At 44.5% G+C, this 12,906-nt stretch overlaps 1 protein-coding gene across 1 annotated transcript in view; it reads right to left on the bottom strand.

The window, feature by feature from the left end:
• Nucleotides 1-12,308, bottom strand: part of LOC149326725 (acetylcholinesterase-like) — a 67,227-nt gene extending 54,919 nt beyond the window's left edge. The window contains exon 1 of the mRNA XM_089563455.1: nucleotides 12,180-12,308. The gene's annotated coding sequence lies outside the window, so the exon portion shown is untranslated. The remainder of the gene's footprint in view (nucleotides 1-12,179) is intronic.
• Nucleotides 12,309-12,906: the final 598 nt, after the last annotated feature.

Genomic DNA, 12,906 nt, shown 5'->3' with positions numbered 1-12,906 from the left:
ATTTATGTAACCAATATGTACCCAATAAATTCTTATCTTATCTTATCTTCTTATAAAGAAGAACGATGGATAGCTAGGCGAGTTTGTAATAATTCATGGGCGGTACAGCGCGAACAAGACGAAAGACGAAGCAAGAGGACACACAGACGAGCGCTGACTCGAAAGTGAATTTTTATTAAAAAGAGAAAACATATATACATCATAATGAACAAACAGAGTAAAGAGCATTGGTCCAGCAAAATCAAGATCAACAATCGCACCGTATGCCACGTGGCGAACTCCGATCAAAGGCACCCCTGAGAACCCAAATGAAACAAGTCACGAATTATCTAAAAATTATACTTCTTTATCAACTAATGCCAAAAAAGGCTGGCTGATACACTGTGATTCCTTCTTCCTTATGAAATAAGCTTCCATAATCTCCCTGCTCATTTTATCCCGGTGTGGAAACAAAATTTTAGTTTTTGTGACCAAAGGGCGGCACTTTTTCTGTTTCTTTTTATCGTTTTCTTTCCCACAATCGCGGCAGTGATCTTTAAGATGTGAATATCTGGTGTCTGAAAGTGAGTTAAGATGTTCCCTCAGGCGAACGTTAATACAGCGGCCTGTTTGACCAATGTAGACTTTTTTGCACGAGAGTGGAAGTTCATAGACTACACAGCATGCGCATTCCACCTGACCTGTGAGTAACACGGCATTTGAACGGACTAACTCCTAATACCTTTTCACTGCGGTTCCTGATGGCCCGGCAAAGCCCGCTCAACTTACAAGGTGCCGAAAAAACAACATCAACTTCAAACCTACCAGCTACATTTTTGAGATTATTTAGATTTATGTATGTAGGGAATGACCGCCATTTTCTTACAGGCATTGTCCCTCTTTGATCTGACGAAATCCGTCCTCACCAGCCGCACCAACTTTTCACACGTTGCCGAAATAACCGAATCAGGGTACCCTGCGGTTTTCAGCCTGCTGACCTGTAACAATACATTCTCTTCGATACAGTGAAAACACGAATTCTGTAAGCTCGAGCGGAGGGCAGACAGCTATTCCATTTTTTACATTTGTTGAGTATCCGGAAGAGTAGTGCAATACCTGTTTCTGGGACCTTGGGGAGTAAAGCCAACAAATATGGTCGTTCTTGAATAACAACCTAATACTCAAAAACTGGAGAGAATCCTTCAAGGGCACTTCAGATGTAAACGACAGACCATCTGCGCACTCCCGAAACAACTTCAAAATGTCTATCATCCTCCTGTTGAAGTTGTCTCTTTTAATCAGTACCAAAAAATCACCCACATATCTGAAAATCTTCACCACCATTCCATCACTGTGTTTACTAATTTGTTTATCAATTCCACCTACGAAAATATTGCTCAACACAGGCGCTACCCTATACCCAATACAGATGCCCTTTTTTTGCACATAGACGCCGCCTTGCAAGCCTACATGAGTTGACTCTAAACAAAACGACAGCAGTTCAAGAAAGGTGTCAAGAGATACCCCGCACTGACCCATAAAGCCTACTTCATCATTGTCATCAGTGATGCACTTTTTCACTGCTTTCATAATCCCGTTGTGAGGAAGTGAGTAATAAAGATCTTCAATGTCAATACTGAAGCCTGTACAACAACCTGGGTTGCTATGCTTTAGGAAAATGGTTACTTTGTCTGTATTCCTAAACAAGAAAGGATCATCCACAACAAGGTACCAAAGATGCTTTTCTAGATAGCAAGATGCACAGTGCTGCCAAGTGCCAGTTTCCGAAATGATAGCTCTGAAAGGAATGTTAACTTTATGAGTCCTGGCGGAGAAAAACAGATCTAACTTATAGCCTTGTGCTTTTCGAACAGCCGCCGCCAGCGGTACAAGATTACATTGCTTCAGTAACGAAACGGCCTTCTCCTTAACATTCTGGGAATCTACATCGATACGTTTAAAACACTTACTTACTTACTTACTTACATCTTATCTTAGTTAGATGTGACGTCTGTGTGAATTTGCCGAAAAGTACCATGAGCCAGTGAGGAGAATACTTTCTTGAAACTGAAACTGAAAGGTTCATTCTCTAACACACATTACAGTGAGAAGAGAGCTGCCTAGGAAAGCTTGTAGTAGTACCCCAAGTATGAATGAGTTCGCACTATGAATTCGCACCAACTCGCCCAATTCTCAACTCTTTTGAACCCCAAGTATACATCGACAGCAATATGTTTCAGTTTGAGTACAACATGCTATCCCCCTCAAAGGAAAAAAAAATGAGAGAAAGAAAAAAAATCCCAACACGTACACCGAACACAACAAAAGAAAGTGGACATGCATAAAAATGTAAACAAGATACACAATACACCAGACTTATCTACAAAGATACCACAAAGCGTTCGAAAATGCACATCATGGACAGTAACTGATGAATGAGATTTCTTCTACTCGTTATTTTCTGCCAGCTTGCTAAGGTAATGTCCAATGCTATAACTGTTTACCGTTTGAGGTGCGGCAGAAAGGCAGAAGCCAGGGCAAGTGACATCGTGTATTGTACTCTGGTGCGTACTGATGAAAATTAAAGGCTACCAGCATTATTTGTTTTAACAGCGTTCACAATAATTGGTACGGGTGCAAAATATCAATACATAAAATATCAGATCGCTTAAAATGCGGGAACTCATGGCTATGCCATGGTATGCTTGCAATCGATCTGACTGCACGTTTCAGCGCAACTATTAACTTCTGCTGGTAATTCCTCGTCATTTCCATTTTTGCCGATTCATTCTTAGTCACCTTCAGTTTGATGAGTAATCCTTAGTCAGTTTTAGTGATTATCTATTTTACAAAGTCATTTCTTCAAGCACATTTTTTACGTGGAGAGGGTTCTTTCCGTGGCAGTCATCTAGGAGAGCGGGATTTCCGTCCCTGCACTTTCCCACCTTGTGCCTTGTGTCGTGCGCGTGTGTTTGCACTGTGCTCTGCAGACCTTCACGCGCGTGCGACCCGTGTGTATGTTATGTTAATATGTAAATAGTTTTATTACCAGTGTACCTCTCTCCCTCTCCTTTCTACTATTCCCTCACCTCTTTCATTTAACTTCTCCAGTCTGTTTGCTATCCCTTTATTTCCGCTGACCCAGCTCAGGTGCTTCCAGCAACGATGGCAGTTGCCGGGGCTCGCAACAATCTTTTTCCTTCCATTATCATGTTTAATAAAAACCACTTACTACTACTTCCCCCTTGCCAACCGTAGCGGGTGTCAGGTGGCTCTTCCGTGTATACAACCTTACGTGCGCCAACACCGGCGGGTGCTTGCAATGCGACTTCCAACCGACAGCCACTTTATACTGCCTGGCTGAAATAATTAACGTGGAGTGATCATTGCAACCGAACAGGGAAGGCGATTCCAGCCTTGCGATGGGTGGGGAATGTAGTATTATATGTAAATGTGCCAACTTTGTGAATGTAGTCTTAGCGTAATGTCCCCCATCAAGTTAGAATGAGCGATTCATCGCATACAATATGGCGGCTGAAACTCATCTGAACCAGGGCTACTAGCCCTGAGACCTTACGACTGGATTCACGGGGCAAAAGGTTTAGGTTAGATTTCATTTCAGATATGCTGGAAGTCTGGCTTTCGTTTTACGGTGTTCAAAGTCCCAAAATGACTCAGACTACGACAGACGCCGTAGTGAAGGCATCCGGTTAATTTCGACCACCTGGGGTTCTTTAACGTGCACTGACATCGCGCAGTACGCGGGCCTCTAGAATTTGGCCTCCATCTAAATGCGACCTTCGCGACCGGTATCGAACCCCGGCCGCGATCTTTCGGATCAGCAGCCGAGTCCCGTGATGCCCCATAACGGCGGCTGAATAAGATGTAAGTGCAATGATAGGTAGATAAGAAGCACAGAGCTTCACTGTTTTGACTCATTTCTAGCTGCTTAATCAAATCACTAATAACTGGGTCTCAAATTCACTATGAATACTATTGACTATGAATTGACTGTTGTCTATGAATTGACTATGAATACAGCCCTTGTCCTGTGTCTTTCTTACTCTCGTTCCTCGTCTTTTTGCGCTACGTGTCACCATGAATCTTTACCAACTAGCCCAATTGAACGTCTTGCTAAACGAATACTCGAGTTTTGAATGAACGATTGTTCTGTAGAAGAGAAGCGTAGTGTCAGCAGGGGCTTAATGCAAGTTGCGTTTTAAGTATCCTGCCCTACGGTTAGCTCTACGTTCAATGAATTCGACGCGAGTTTTCCAGCTGAGGTTAGAAGTGATACGAATGCCCGCGTACATGTATGTCCTGACAGAATAAAGACCGGTATTGTTTTCAAATCAAATCAAATCAATCTATTCAAAGATCCTGAGATGCTTAGGGGCACGGACAAAAAGCCCTAAAGACGCTTGACGAGGTCCGTGCTCCCTACAAGGCGTACAGTGGAAAACGCTGAATGTTCGGAATACAGCCAGCGAATGAGCAGAAAACGCAGCTGCTCACAAAGCAGAAAGACGTACAATATAAAAAAAATTAGAATGCCGATAACAAAAGGCAAGCAAACTTTAGGTTCGAGAACATGAAAAATGTAGTGTTCAGAATCGGTTAAGATTGAAAAATCTTAGGCAAGAAAAAAACAAAACAGAATGACGCATATCGCTGTAACTGTACTTATTTCAAAAACAAAACAAATAAACTCACAAGATTGTTACATACATTTTTTAGACTAGAGAAACATACGGCGTGCATCCCTGAACGATTTGTTGAAGGCATCTGGATTATCTTCACCGGAGAGTTTGTGAAGGATAGATAACGGACAATATTTCAACATTTGTTTCCGTAATTTGTGTAGCATGCATTAACTTTTCAGGAAATTTTTGAATGGCGCAATGGAACAAACATAGGAAGACACGGAGACAGAAAGAACGCCTCAACTGAGTTTATTGAGGAAAACACCTTTATACGACAGTACATTATCATCATCAGTGTGTTATCATAGCTAGGACAAGCTAATAATAAAGAAAAATAGGTGTACAGGAAAAGATCATGTTTATGCATAAAAGCCAGTGAGTTGCTACTCACAGAAGAAGGAATGAAAAAAAATGCGAACACAATAGCAAGATGGAATGAGATGAACTACACATGATCACCTAAAAATCCAGTTCCCCACCGCTGAGTTTAACCGACGAAGTGCTTATGCACGTGGGCCCAACTTTCTGTATGTGAAATGCTTCGATAACTTCCCTTACAACTCGCTACCTGCCTTTGCCGAAACACTTTGCCCTTCCATCGCCGGTCCGCAATCTTTACAATCTCTGCAGTGATCAGGGAGGTCCCTCTTTCATTGTCTTTTATCGTCCGTTGGCGTTCACTCGCTCTCTCATTGAAACAACGGCCGGTTTTCCTAATGTAGACATGCCCACACTTGAGCGGTATCTCACAGATAGCCTCGGTCCTGCATTCCGTTTAACGCTGCATATGCTTGATAGCGCACCTTGGGGGTCGTTTGTTCATCATGGCGCAAACCTTGCTAACGACCCCCTATCTCCTTGATGATGTGCGCTATTTTGTGCATGTACGGAATTACCGCCACAGGCCTCTTGTCTCTCTGCTTGCTTGGCAGATCGCCGCTCAAAGCAAGTTTAGTCTTCTGCAACAAAGCTTCGCAAACAGCTGTTATCACAAGGCGGGGATAGCCAGCGTTGTTCAATCTGTGAAGCTGCTTATCAAAGCCAGCCTGAGCACAGTGATCGCATGATTTTGTGAGAGCGGCGTGTAAGCCCGTCATGACAATACATCGTTTCACCAGTTTATAATTTGCACTGCTGAACGGCATGAGGATTTTCTTGGAGAGGGGGTTATACACCCAGCACACATGATCTACACCAGTGAAATCAAACTGAACATCCAGAAACTGAATCTTGCCCCCTTGAGGAAGTTCCCAATGTGAGGAATTGTCTCTAAAAACGTTAAGAACATCAGCAAAAGCTTTGTCAAAGTTATAAGAGGTGGGCGGGTCAAAAAGAATAAAATAATCATCAACAAAGCGGAAAACACGCCTAACAGGTGTCCGGTTTAACTGCGCACAAATGCGCTGGTCAATAAAAGCTGGTTTGGTTTGGTTTATGGGGTTTAACGTCCCAAAGCGACTAAGGCTATGAGAGACGCCGTAGTGGAGGGCTCCGGAAATTTCGACCACCTGGGGTTCTTTAACGTGCACTGACATCGCACAGTACACGGGCCTCTAGAATTTCTCCTCCAAAGAAATTCTAGCCGCCGCGGCCGGGATCGAACCCGCGTCTTTCGGGACAGCAGCCGAGCACCGTAACCGCTGAGCCACCGCGGCGGCGGTCAATAAAAGCTAAAAAAATGTCCGTTAAGATGGGGTAAATAGATGAACCGATGCTAATTCCAGTTCTTTGCAAATAAAGCCACTGCTTAAAATCAATGACAGTGGATTGCAGATAAAATTCAAGCAAAGAAATAAAATGGTCACTGGTGATTCGAATGGCATTCTGGAACCTAACTTCACCAAAATCATTTATGCTCTCAGGAATGGCTACAAAGAGGCCATCGAGAGGAGCCGAGTAATCTACATCTATAGAGAACGCACACGATGCTGTGTACAATCCAGATCTCCCTTCAATTAAAACCGAATCAGAATTCTTAATAAGAAAAGGGTCATCCAGGGAAAGGTGCTGAAAGAATGCGGAAAGAATGTTGTAGAAATTTAGAGACATGGGATTGCCATGTCCTCTTTTCTGATACAATAACCCGCAAGGGACACTCAGGTTTATGGGTTTTACAAGTGAAGAAAACGTTTAAAACTCCTTTTTCTGCCGAGCTTGCCAGCTTCCGCACACATTCTAAATTCAGATCCTCTAGTAATTTTCAAGCAACCTGTTAAATCAACCTAAGACCTCCGTGTCTTTCTGTGTTTGCTCCATAGCGCCATTCATAAAAATTTGATGATGAACCAACTAGCCCGACAGCGAGTATTTGATCAACTTTCCACTTCTCCGGATTTTGTGTACAATACACAGGATGGTTCGTAGCAAGTCCGGCTAGTTCAGCTAAAGAATTGTCAGGTTTAATGTTTTCCGACTTGTAATAATGAACTGGTGTATAGGAATATAAGTAATCTATACCAATTATGTTAAATTTTTAAACAATTCGACTGTGTGTGAATAATGAGGGACTTTTGCAAAAATGCGGATAACACGATCCTGTAAACACGACAGTTTATTAACGTTTCAAGCGTTGTCTTTCCCCAGACAAGCACGCCATAATTCATCCCCGTAGAAAACAGGGAATTGTGTAATAATACATTAACTAAGATAGGAAAAGATGAACAGTACCGACGCAAATAGCCAGGCGTACGCGACAGCTTCCAAAATCGGTAGTTAATATGGTCGTCCCACGGCGTATTGTCCGAGAAATTAATCTCTAATGTTTTAAAAGGGCGAACCACTTCAATTGCAGTATTGTTAATTGTAAAGGATGGAAGAAAAATACCTCATTGACATGGGTGAAAGATTACTTCCTTTTCCTTTGCAACGATAATCTTTAATCACTCTCCGTTGACCAAGTTTTTATTTGTTCCATTGTCCCATTTGCTCGATCGGCTGAATTGATTGCTCGATTGTTCAGAAAGAAGACATACTTGTTGAAGTGATACGTAGGTAAGTTAGTCCTTCCGGATATGCCCATGAATTTGTATTTCTCAGCGTGAAGCGCCGTTTACAATTATTCTTTGCACCAGGAGGAGAACATCAGTTTCAATCGTGTGTGCGTCAGCGTCGGTTCTTATTTCGTGGAAAAGAACAGACTCATCTGCAAATAATTGAATGGATAAGATAACGCAGTTAGACATGTCATTAATGAAGATTAAAGGTCCAAGTGCGGTGCAGCGCAGAACACGGGACAGGATGGGGTGTGCGCATGAGTCATTCCTCTTAGGTGTTAGACGCTGTTGACGTTCCGTTAAAAAGCACTCAAATCATTTTAGTACGTTTGTATCAAGCCCTGCCATGTGCAGTTTTAGCAACCAAAGCCGATGACAAACCCTTATCGAACGCTTTAGCAAGGTTTCAAAATCTAGCCTTCAATGAAACGGCGATCCAGAATTGCGCTTGACCTATGAATGAATAAAAGAACGTGTGTCTCACATGAGTGTGAATTTCAAAAGAGCATGCTGCCGGCGAGTTGGTGCTGCATTTTGTCGTCGTCGTTTATGTTGTTTCCTACGTCCCTTGTATCGTTTGCGCTGATATTTTCACAACGTCAGTGTGACTTAAGAAAACCACGCTGTGCGTGAAGGAAAAATAAGTTCGATTTTAAGACCTTTACCATTACTGAAAAATAGGACACGTTCCATAATCTTACAAAGGATGCTTGTGATTGAAATAGGGCGATAATTATGAGGTGAGTGCCTATTTCCCGATTGTTTACAGGAATCACCTTCCCTATCTTCCAGTCATTCGGCATCGTATCATTATCTAAGTATAGCTGGAATATATCTAAATCATTTCCTGCCACCACGGTGGCTCAATGGTTACAGCGTTCGGCTGCTGACCAGAAAGACGCGGGTTCGGTCTCGTCCACGGCGGTCGACTTTCGATGGAGGCGAAATTCTAAAGGCCCGTGTACTGCGCGATATCAGCGCACGTTAAAGAACCCTAGGTGGTCAAAATTTGCGGAAGCCTTCACTATGGCGTCCATCATAGCCTGAGTCTCTTTGTGAGGTTAAACTCCAATAAACATAATCATAAACATCATTCAACTCTTTATGAAACGTGTGTTAATGGCGTCTATTCAAGGGGCTGAAACTGCTTTCATGTTAACCATAATTTAGGAGATTATTTCAACCGAATTAGATGGGCGTATGTACGCATGTATGTATGCATGCATGTACAGTATGCATGCGTGCATGTATGCGTGCATGCACGTATGCATACATGCATGTATTTAGGCATGTATGCACACATGCATGTATGTAGGCATGTATGTACAGTCTTTGTCAAAATAACCAGGCTGCACGTTTTTTCTTCTCAGCTGTATACTAAACCTATTACGCAAGCCCTCAAGCTCTAAATCTCTGTATAGTAAGAAGAACCCCTGTTCTCACCTTCAAAGAACTTTTTGATCTTTAGAGAAGCCGTGAGGGTTCTGTTATAAGAATGAGAAGCAAACCATGGAGCCTGGTTACTTTTGACAAAGACTGTATGTGTGCATGTATGCATGCGTGTGTGTATGTATGTATGCATGTATGTATGCATGCATGCATGCATGTATACATACAGGTATGTATGTATGTATGTATGTATGTATGTATGTATGTATGTATGTATGTATGTATGTATGTATGTATGTATGCACGTATGTATGTATGCACGTATGCATGCATGTATGTATGTTTGTATGTATGTATGTATGTATGTATGTATGCGTGCATGTATGCACGCCGAAAAAGGCGCTGAAAACACTTGATGAGTAAATCCATTCAGTTGTAGCATTTAAGAATTCCACCGCTAATGGCATGGTCATCAGTACTTACTTAAAAACCTATTCACACGATTAGAGACCACATTATACATTTTCAAAGAGATGAGTTTTAAAGTGAAGCAGCTGAGATAAATCATGTGGATTTATTTAGAAAAATAACCCGTAGCTGTTGTGTGAAAATGGTTGAGAAATTGTGGTTTGCCATGTCTTTTGGATACCTGGCTGTTTAGTTAAATCAGGAGCCGGTATACAGTTCAGGAGTTAGAGCTAACAGAGAGCTCATTCGACTCTTCTGTGCATCGCAACGAGGCTAAGAAGCTTCTGTGAAGTCAGCCGTCATGCGGCACGCGTACAGAATCTCATGATGTAAACAGCGCGAACTACAAGGGACAAGAAAAAGAAGGGACACAGGACGAGCGCTGACTCGCAACTAAAAGGTTTATTCACTGAAACCTTCTTATATGAAGAAACAATCAAAGGGAAGAAACAACACAAAAATTAAAACCATGAAACGCAACATTCGTCAGGTGCTCCCGAGAAAATTCATCTCCCTATCGCAAAGGAAAACAGATGGTTTGCTGACGCAAACCTGGCTTGTCCCTTGTAGTTCGCGCTGTTTACATCATGAATATCTACCAACTCGCCCAACTGAACGTTTTGCTAAACAGCATCTCACTCGCCCCTGCCCTCGATCTGCGTATTCGCAAATGGAATCTTCACCCTCCTACTCGCCGCGCTGCAGTTCGGTGGCTGTGGCAACTGGCGGCAGAGCCCAAGGATGCGAAATCAAATCCTGGCCATGGCGGCCGCATTTCGATGGAGGCGATACTGAAGAAGCCAGTGCGCTGTGCAATGTCAGCGTGTCGTCTTTTGTTTCTTTCTCTCGTCCTGTGTATCGCGCTGCTTTAAGATGAATCCGTTCCAACTTGCCCAGTTTTCTGTTCTCGTTAACCACATTAGAGAACATTACGTAGTCGAAATTAATCCAAAGCTCTCAGCTGCAGCGCAGCCCATGTGCAATTTTGGAACATTAATGCCCACATGACATCCAATAGCATAACACAGTGCAGCATAACATTACTGGATAACTTAGCCCCAATATAACATAACGGAAGACAACATAGCTTTGTAGTTTTACCATTCTATTATTGCACATGTTGCTTCACACGTCCCAATGAAATCCCGACAACGAGAAGGCAGTGCCCAAAATATTGTGACGAAGACCAGCGGCCAGCGGCCATTAAATCATCTCATACCCATCGTTCACCACGTCTCATTCTTCGGCTGGCCGCCATGTAACATTTGGTGTGAGGTGCTGGGGTCCCTTCATCGCCAGCCTGGTCACGGAGCTTCGGCGTCCGGGGCCTGCCGTGGACGTCGGCCGTGAGTACCTGGTCAGCGCCGCACGGCCGTGCCCCAGCCCGCCCGACCTGAACCGACCTCGACGCTCACCCCAGCCCCGTCCCCCGCTCGGACCACACTACACGACGACCCAAGACCCGACGGACCCAAGACCCGACGGGCCCAAGACCCCACCGACCCAAGACCCCACTGACCCAAACGTGAAGACACCGTCCCCCTGCCTCTGCCGTTCGGTGCGTCCAGAGACCTCGGCCGTCAGCTCCTGGCACCCTACGGCCCGGATGCTTCGTGGACCAGGACTCATTCTCTCATCTTTCTCATCGTGGCGGCCAGCACTGCACCATCTTCTACATATTGTTCGATCCTTCACTCAAGACCATCGCCATTTCGCCGTCTGTTCGTCACCGATCGGGACGATCGCTCGGAGGCCCCGGGTAGTGTGACGAAGACGAAGCTGGCAGTGGCGCGGGACGGAGCGCCCGCGCTAGGCAAGCGGCCATTAAATCATCTCATACCCATCGTTCACCACGTCTCATTCTTCGGCTGGCCGCCATGTAACAATATATAATATAGGATAGCACAGCTGTGCAATGTCAGTGCACATTAGAGAACATTATGTAGCCGATATTAATCCAGGGCGCTCAGCTGCGGCGCAGCCCATGTGCGATTTTGGAATGTTAAAGCCCATATGATATCAAATAGCATAACACATTACAGCATAACATTACTGGATAAGGGAGGCGTAGCGCGAAAAAGACAGGGACGAGAGAGACACAAGACACAGGACCAGCGCTGGTCCTGTGTCTCTCTCGTCCCTGTCTTTTTTCGCGCTACGCCTCCCTTAAACATGCTTTACCAACTGGCCCAGAACACCACTATGCTCAAATTATTGGGTAACTTAGCCCCAATATAACACAACGGAAGACAACATAGCATTGCAGTTTTACCGTTCTATTATTGCACAAGTTTCTTCGCACGTCCCGATGAAGTCCTGAAAACGGGAATGCTGCGCCCAAAATACATAAAATAGGATAACATAGCTCGTGCATGGCGCTTTGCGCGACCGCATGACAGGAAGCGCAACGCTCGCACGGGGCACCGAAGAGCTGCGCGCGGCGGCAGCCAGCCTCTCGAGAGCGTTTTCCTCCTGCTCGTAGCCGGCGAACGTGAGGGTCTGTTCTGCTCATCTGTTGCGGTTCTCGGGCCGCCCTCCCGTCAGGCTGAAAGTTCGTGGCCGAAACCGTAGCGGTACACCGTACGAACCACGTGCGCCCCCCAAAACATACGGTGTGTGTACGCAAACAGCAGCTGGATTGACTCACCTTGGACGGCAACTCAGCCGGCGAGACCTTGACGCAGGTTATCCCGGCGCGCGATGCCGGCCGTACGCACGAGGAAAAACAGGGTCCCGCTACGCGAGGCGGAATCGAGGGGAAGGGAGGCAGACTTCCTCGTCGGACCGCACTCGCCACCGCAACTGTTGCGACCACGCGATGACGTCATATGTGTGGAGGTAGAGCGAGCGTCGGAGGCCGCGTACGCTGCCGTCAGGAGCGGCAATTTTTAAGCTGCGCGCTCTCGCACTAGAACAAAATCAAAAACACAAACAACAAAAAAGGCGGGAGTGCAATTCAGCAATGAGTTTTTGCTATCCGCTGCAGGTGTGTACCGTATGGCAACAGCTATTCAGAAACATCAGTACCCTCAGAAGAGGGCAAATACGGGCTGGTTGGTACATGTTCTCCAAAGTGGAAAAAACAGCGCAATGAAAAACGACGCAAGAGAAGAACAAACACCAGCGCTGACTAACAACCAAATGGTTCATGTTTTTCTTCTTGTTTTCAATTTTATGTTCCATGTGCTTCAAGTTCGATAGTTTACATGTATTTTATGTTTGGAAGTGTTTTGTTAACATGCATTGCTAGTAGAAGTTGCTGCACTTATTCTTGTACTCCGTTCCTGTACATATTCTTGCACTGTAAAAAAAATATAATAAGGGGGTTGGGGGATACAGTTTCATCTAAGACATTTCTCTGCATGTAAACTCTG

This window comes from Amblyomma mixtum, chromosome 10, assembly GCF_055824585.1.
Source record: "Amblyomma mixtum isolate Tamu chromosome 10, ASM5582458v1, whole genome shotgun sequence".
In the NCBI taxonomy this organism is placed as follows: Eukaryota; Metazoa; Arthropoda; class Arachnida; order Ixodida; family Ixodidae; genus Amblyomma; species Amblyomma mixtum.
The sequence above is the reverse complement of the archived record's forward strand: the minus strand, read 5'-3'. Positions and strand labels throughout refer to the sequence as shown.